Source organism: Notothenia coriiceps, unplaced genomic scaffold (genome assembly GCF_000735185.1).
Source record: "Notothenia coriiceps isolate Sejong01 unplaced genomic scaffold, NC01 NC01_scaffold00011011, whole genome shotgun sequence".
Lineage (NCBI taxonomy): Eukaryota > Metazoa > Chordata > Actinopteri > Perciformes > Nototheniidae > Notothenia > Notothenia coriiceps.
In genome coordinates, this window is record NW_011343712.1 from 264,419 (window position 1) to 272,678 (window position 8,260).

An 8,260-nucleotide genomic window follows, 5' to 3' on the forward strand; every position below is an offset into this window, starting at 1 on the left:
AGCTGAACAACATTGGTAAAAAATGTAGACATTATATATATATATATATATATATATTTCTATTAATCATTTTCGGCCTTTCGGCATTCGGTTTTCGGCCAACTGTTTCTTATTTTCGGTATCGGTTTCGGCCAAGAATTTCCCATTCGGTGCACCCCTAGTAAAAACATTTGAGTACAATCCCCAATATGACCCAAAATGGATGAATACTGTATACACAATATTACAAATCAGTTCATAGTCATCAGAAAATTAGCGGTGAATTAACTTTTACTGTTTGGGTTAAAACAACCCATATTCTTCAAAATACTGTTCGGTCTTACAGTGTACGTAGTTCAACATACCCTGGATATGTTTGAGTTACCTGGCTTACCCAAAACAAAGTTATGAGCGCGTTCACATAAAAGGGGCGGTATTTGGAGCATTCGACCAATCGTAAATAAGGGAGAAGCTTAGAGCAACATATTTCACCGGAGGAACAAACCGTAATTATGAGCAGATACGGGGAGCTAAAACATATTATGAAGGCCAAAAGCAATACGGTAGCGGCTGCCAAAAGTCGCAAACACAGTTTGCAACAGATTGCAGACTCCGTGAATGCGTAAGTAAAATACGTCCTATGTAACAGCGTGCACAGCTGCACATCTTTAAAAAGTCATGTTGAAAAATAAATCCGGCGCTTCCAGATAAATGTTCTAATTAATCCGATAAATAGTCATTAAAATACCAAATTGATAATTGAGTGGCAGCCTTTTTTCTTTGTAATATCATCGCCCGAGGGTCACAAGTGGACTTTAAGCCTAATATTTTTGTAATCCTTTTAATTTATAGCATTTTTTTTTTTTTTCAGATGTAACCCCGGCGGGTCTAAGTGAACAAATTAAAGTAAAATATAAGAACATCATTCAATCTGGTAAGTTTCCCTCTTTTGAAATGTTAAAAATACTACTACAAGTTTTGTATTGCTTCAATTAGTCTGTTTCATAACTGTATAGGAAAGCAGTCACATTCTTTCCCAATTCTTGCAGCCAACAGGAAAAACAATGTTGCAGAGGAGCTGGCTCTCAGCAACAATGAGGGTCGGCCCATGGTGGTAGGGGTGGAAGGGGGAGTCTCTACTGACCCTGGTGGCAGCCACTCCCACCACATTTTTATACAGGGTATGAGTCAGGGAGCTTTAAACAGCTGGGATGCTATAAAACACATTTATATAATATATCTATTTTTGTGGGAGTCAGTAACATGTATGATGATGAGGGATAACGTGGTGTTGCTGCCCCCCCCAAATCACCAACGACGTCATACAGAGGTAACGTAACCTTGGGTATGTCACCAAATGGTCGCTGAATATGGATAAAATAGACAATTTACATTTCTTCTTTTTTCAGGAGGGCCTAGATGATGAGAAGCTGTCTGCTTGCTGAGAAAGAGCTCTGGCGGTACACTTTAGTATTTTGTTACCAATGATATGAAGTTTTCAATTTACCTCTAACACAGATAGAGAGGGTGTGGACACGTTGCTTTAATTTATTATTTCTGATTACTTGCACATGGTGGTGGTCTGCACATGGGACAAATATACTCTCTATTGAAAAGATATTTGCTTTGCTCAATTTGCAGGAAGAAGGAACTCTTCCTCTCCCACAACCTGTGCCATCGACGTCTAGGCCAATGTCATCACGACGAGTAATTAATTAAACTACATTTTAAAAGTATAGTCAAGTTTAAAATTGTCAGCTTTCTTGCTGTGAGCCATGCTTGAATGTTAAAACAACATATGTGTTTCAGGCTGAAGCAGACACTGTGAGGGCCCTCTACAAAAGGATCTAATTAAAGGGCTTACAAATTTAAAAAAAACCGAGTTGGAATCATTGGAGAGAGAAAGACAGGTAATCTTGTAACATTCAGTAATTTATTTTCAAGTCAAATGAAAGGTGCATAGTAGGTGACCTTTAAATATTTTAGGATACCTAAAAGAGAAATCCCTTTTTTACTTTACAGAAAAAGTAAACTCAAATTATGTTTTTTTTCTCTTTTCCCTTCAGGAATGGGTGAATAAATAAAACACTAAAGACTCCAACAAAAATCATCCAAGGCCTCTCTCTCTGTGTTCTTTTTTTTAAGCAAATAATAAAGCGATAGCTTCTCTGACAGCCCTGCCAGTAGGGTAGTCCAGGGTGATGGGGTCTACCACATCAGGAGGTTGGGGGTTTGCAGGAGAGGCCCTCTCCTTCCTCATTGTGGCAATGTTATGCAGCACAAGACATGCTGTTATGATGCGGCAAGCTCTTTCAGGGGCCACTCTGAGCCCCCGCAGGCAGGTGAATCGGGCCTTCAGTATTCAAAAAGTCATTTCAATTCTGACCCTGGTTTTGGCATGGGCCACATTAAAACTGGTTTGTGGCCCTTCATCAGGGTCAGGATACGGGGTCATCAAGAATGGCTGGCAGGCAGTTTAAGCACAAAACAATAAGCATGTACAGTTGTCATACCCTGCTCGAGTTTGTGACACAGTGAAGACTCGCGGGCTTTGATTTAAATATCCTTGATTCATGGACTGACCCAGGCCACTTTGCCTCAAGGCTCGTGATTAAACACCTGTGGTCACATGTGGCCTGCAAAATCATTTGGGGTTAACTATTTCCACAATAAGAGCATCATAGTCAGTGTAGCATCAATGTTCACTTGAAATGAGTCCATGTTATAGAGAAAGATAGTCCAAGTGTGAAACATTTAAATGTGTGATTTCCTTTAATCACCCATGACTTCAATGTGTGTTCTAGAAGTGAATGTGCAAAACTGAATGTTGATGCTGTGGAATGATTTGTGAGGTTAAGGACTCTTGAGTGTTTAGATAGTTAACTTAGTCTAAGTTATCTCAATGGGTCTCAAACGGTTTGGTCACCATTTATGTAAACACATATTTCCATTTGAGGGGGGAGTGATTAGTCAAATATGCATGAATAAAAAGAAAAAACATTTAAATAGGGGGAAAAAAAAGGTAAGATAAACCTTTAAAACTTGTTGAGAGCTAAAACTAGTCTTTGCTGCTGCCAAGAGGAGGGAGAGGAGGGAGAGGAGGGAGAGGAGGGAGAGGAGGGAGACACGTGAGGCTGATTCAGGAGCCCAGACACACTCACAACTATAAATGAACCAAAAATAAACAACTTTCAATATTTTGTTTATATTGGATATGGTATGTTATTGGTTATGGCCATGTTCTTATGATTATTTAAATGTATACAGTTCTGTTTCATATTGGTGTTTCCATAGATCTAGTGTCTTTATTTTCCTCTCAAAGTGCACCAGATTGATGCATTTAACTCCAAAATGCCCCCAGACCCCCCTAGAGAATTTGAGGTCCACCCCCACTTAAAATATGTTCACATGGATAGGTTCCCAGATACATTTGCACTTTAAAAATAAATAGTAACCCATGTCCATATGTTTATTATTGGGTAGTAGATTTAAACTATAGGGCTATCACTATGGGCAGCAACGCTGTAAATATTCACTAATAAATCCAGCAAAATGGCACGAAAAAAACTGGTAGTGGCCAGGCTGGGTGTTTAATTCCCGGCCTGACTTATTGTCACAGTCCGGCCCTGGCGCAAAGCAATACATACAGTATGAGGCACTGTAAGAGCACAACTCCGACGTGTGGCATTAGCAATATATGGCTCGAGGAGCTGACACAGATAAGTCAGCCCTTCTGACGAGAACCTGTATCTTTTATACAAATACTCTTCAGAGAAAGCCAAAGGGTTTAGTCTGTCCCTAAAGATCCTCTCCCGCCTGAGAGCGCCTCTCAAACAGAAGGTACAGGAACTTAATTTATGTTTTACAGGAAGAACTATCTTCACTGTGAATGTTTTAGTGAAATATGTGTATTTGACACTATCTGTCGAAAAATACAGAATAACAAACTAAACACATTTTTGGAAGGTACAAATATTCTTGGCTTTTGATATTTTGTCATTTATAAGTGTAGGTGATATTAGGATTAGCTTCTGTACTGACTGACAAGGTCACTACTGTAATCTGATGTAATATTGGCCAGCACATAATAATAATATATAGTTTTTAATGAAAAATAGACAGCCAACACTAACATGACCCCATCCTTTCCACTAATGTGGGAATAACTCAACACTGAGGGCCACATTTAGAAATGGCTAAATGGCTTGGGACTTCTACACAAGTTTACTTTACTCTGTATATTTGAGTGTTGTATGTCTTGTAATAATGGACCAAGAGTCTCTTTAAATAAAGATGATGATGATGATGATGATGATGATGTAATGCATTTATATATACCAATATTTTTCACATATCATCTTTTGTGTTTATTATATCTTACTTTTTTCAAAACCATATTTAGACTGATGAAATACATGTTTTAGACCATTTAGTAGTTAGGTTAGGGTAAGAGTAGTTTAGTTTTTAGGGTTTTTGGTTAGTGTCAGGTATGTTTTTGGCCTGTAATGTTTCTGTACAAAAAGGTGATGCTGGGTTATAAAGGGTGGGTCATGCAGCAGAGCAGACCTCAAACTGCACCCACATTCCCTAAATAATACATCATTGTAAACATTAATATAAATAATAATGTTTGATTGACATTATGCAGTTAACTACAACAGCTAAGGGGCCTTGTTATAACATGGATGCAAAATAGTGCCTAGTGGGAACCAGAGCGAAGGCCACAGGGCGTGGCGTGCCCCGGTCATCAGGGCAGGCAGTAGATTGACAGCGTGTCCCTCACCGATGCTGGCCCTTAATATCAGCAAACTGCTGCCATGGGAAGATCCCACACAGAGGCCTGGAGATTAGATACCACCAGATTCTATAAATACGTCCACAAATATGTTCGTTTTTCCTTACACCAAAAAAATGAAGATAAAGTAGCTGTGTGAAGCTTATGTTTTAATTAGAATAATGATCATTGCCTTCATCATTGCCATTAAAATGGTATGTCATAACATGAATGCTGTTTAATCAGTAAAAAGGACGAAATTTTTACCAAAAACTGTAGATTACAGGGAATTTGAAAGTGTCTGTAGCTCATGAAGCAACTGAAAATGCACTTGTTCAGCTCATGCTGCTAAATGTTTCCACCATCAAACTAAAAGGAAATGATTGAACATTGGAAAGCTTTTTTTTCATTCAGCTGCTACAATTATTCATACATTGTCCTTGATGTTGCTTCCCTCTATTTTACTCATATGTAATTATGTAATTGAATACACTTAAGGGTACAGTGTGTGGTAAACATAACAAATGTTGAGTTGCGAGGTTATAATAGTTGAGGGACAGAAAGCTAATTAAAAATGACAGTCTCCTCAGAATAAAAGCAATGCTTTCAATGTACGGGCTGATCTCTGTATAAGGCACGCGCAATGTGGCGGAGGAAACAAGAGGGGTGTGTGTGTGTGTGTGTGTGTGTGTGTGTGTGTGTGTGTGTGTGTGTGTGTGTGTGTGTGTGTGTGTGTGTGTGGCAGTGCTGTCTGCTTATTTGCAATGTATAGGCTTAATCAGAATAATTTCAAGTCCAGATTCAATGTTGTTTGCATAAGTAGGCTATATTTTTCGTTTCGTTTATTTAATAAGTTCATTTCAGGACAACTTTGGGAATTTTGTTTGTTTGTTATGAGTTTTAAATAGATTTTGAAAGTGGAGATAGATAGAGAGAGAGAGAAGCAGCGCTGTCTGCTTGGTTGCAATACTGTAGCGTATGCAATTTAGGCCTATAAATTATTTGTGTAATTTATGTACCAGTGTGTTCTGAGTCTGTGTGTGTGTTGAGCGCAGTGCCGTCTGCTTTTTGCAGTACAAAAGTAGGATTAAGCATACATACATTACTGGTAGTTTCTGTGGACCTGTCTGCCNCTGGAAATTATTTTTTAATAACTAACACAACCCAAACAACGCATAATACACACCATTAAAACATTTAAAATGTCTTATCAATTTCAGTGGAAAATTATTTATTTATTTTAACTTCCCAAGGGGAGAGAATCCAAATTAAATTATCAATAACAAACACATAATTGTCTGTCTCCATTCATGTCAAGTAAACCAGTGACACTGCTGTTACGTGAACAAACAAAACAAAAACAAAACGTGTTTTTGTGCGCGAGATGTCCACACGCAGGGACCGATGACCCCAATAATCTTCTTTCTACCAGCACACACACACACATCTCGGTCATGTGTGGAGCTCTGATGTTGTCATGGCAACCAGCTGAGTGGGGGAGGAGGGAGCATTGGTGGATAAAAGCAAACACTCTTGTTTTTCGACGGGATGCCCAGTGAAGCAGAACAGACATGCTGGGGCTGTCGAGAACGCACTCATTACATTACTTCTGTCTGTCTTCATTTAGGCAGATCTCGCAAATGAGTGTTTGAAGTGCGTGTTTGATGTGCGTCTAAGGGGGTGGGTCTCCTCTCGGCACCCTACTGTCCTCATCACGGGTGCATCTGCCCTTTCCCTCCCCCACACTTCTCATCCACTCTCCTTTTCCCACTTCCAGCTCTCCCACGTTTTTCTCCTACCCCCACAAAACTCCCTTGAATCCGTTCTCTCTGTACGGCGTGATGGAAGTTCCCCTCCATCCCTCTCTGTGTTTTTAATAGACATAAAGTGAAGATGCCTCTTTTAAGGAGTAATTAACTTTAAATATGAAGGTGCTCAACTCACATTGAGTAATTCTGTCTCATCTTTACCTCATGTTCTTTTAAAGACTTAAAAAGAAAAGAACACTTCGGCACACTAAAAGAGCCTTTGTGTCCTGTGTCAGAGGTTTACCCTGGTTACTCTTTAAGAGCATTTTAGTAAAAGTAAACCCTTGTAGCAGTAGTGAGAGTTTACAAAAGCACGAAAGTGAAAACAAAACACAGTACGCCCTGATCATCTCTCTCCCTTTCAGTCTGTTCAAAACTTAAAATGTTATTCTCTATCTGTTGTAATGTGAAGTGCAGGGGATACAACAACACAAGGAGAGAGGGTTTTCTTTGAAAAAAAAAAAACATTTTATGTATAGCCTTCAACAAAAACATGTATTTTTCAGAAAGATAAACTGCTTTTTCTCTACTTGCCTGGTGCTGCTCTTTCACCGAAACAAAATCTTCCCAGTCACATATAGCTGATTGCCCGTCTTCCCAATTCAACCTGGCCAATAAGGTCATGACTCTTAACACTTAAATACAAAAATAACTTTGTTTTCTACATGTCACAAAATCCTCAAGGCCTAAGTAAATTCATAATTTATTTTACAAAAATATTGCACATTCAAAATAAACCAGATCTGCTCCAAACTGATAGTTGTTAAGTTAATTGGCATACATTACATCACACATTTTCCAACCAAGACTCCGCCTACTCATACAGCCCATATATAGGAAGTAGTTTGGCGGTGTGCTTCCCCTTTGAGCTCTGGCACAAGGAGTCAACGTCTGAACAAAGGAAAAGGTGATTCATTTCATGATTGTGGATTTTTGTTTTCATTTTCCACATTTTGTTTTGAAATGTTTTCCTCCTTGTGTCTTGTCTGATCCTACTCCCTGTGTTTGACTTCCTGTCGTTAGTTTCCCTCCTGTGTCTGATTGTGCCTCCCCTGCCAGCTGTGTCTTGACCTGTGATTACCCTTCTGTGTATTTAGTGTTGTCTTCCCCTGTGCTCCGTTCGTCGTAATTTCATGTCCCTGTCACCTATGCTTGTCCGTGTCTCCTGCCTGTTCCCGTCTGTAAGTTTGTTCCTGTCTGTCGTGCTCCCCGGTTTTGTTTGTTTATTAGTTTCTTGTTTTTTCCTGCCTTCGGCTTTTGATAATAAAGCTCGCTTTTTTGTTACCTTACCTTTTTTAGTCCTTTTTTAAAAACTGCACTTGGGTCCCATTTTCCACACACCCTGACAGATGAGGACTTAAACAAAACTATAATCAAGAGATTAGGTTTGCTCCTCTTTAAATTGGAATGTGTTTTCAGTGTGCCAAATACATGCCTAAATGAACTAGTAGAGGAACTTGATTTCCTGACATCATCCGCATCTGGCCCAGTTATTAGAGACATAATACTGAGCACTTTGAGGAAGCATGGCTGTGCTTTTGAAAATTAGATGGTTTCAGAACTAGTAGATGTTCTTTGCCAGCTAAACCCTTTAGCTGTTGCTTTCGGGTTGGATGGGCCTTTAAGCACACACTATAGGAGAGATCAGTTTTTCAAGACGCACCTTTCACTGACTGAGCCAGTTGAGTACATACTTGAC

General features: G+C 39.3%; 1 pseudogene; it reads right to left on the minus strand.

Annotated features, from left to right (window-relative positions):
* Nucleotides 1-2,096: 2,096 nt before the first annotated feature.
* LOC104946418 (putative nuclease HARBI1) lies at nucleotides 2,097-2,627 on the minus strand (annotated as a pseudogene).
* Nucleotides 2,628-8,260: the final 5,633 nt, after the last annotated feature.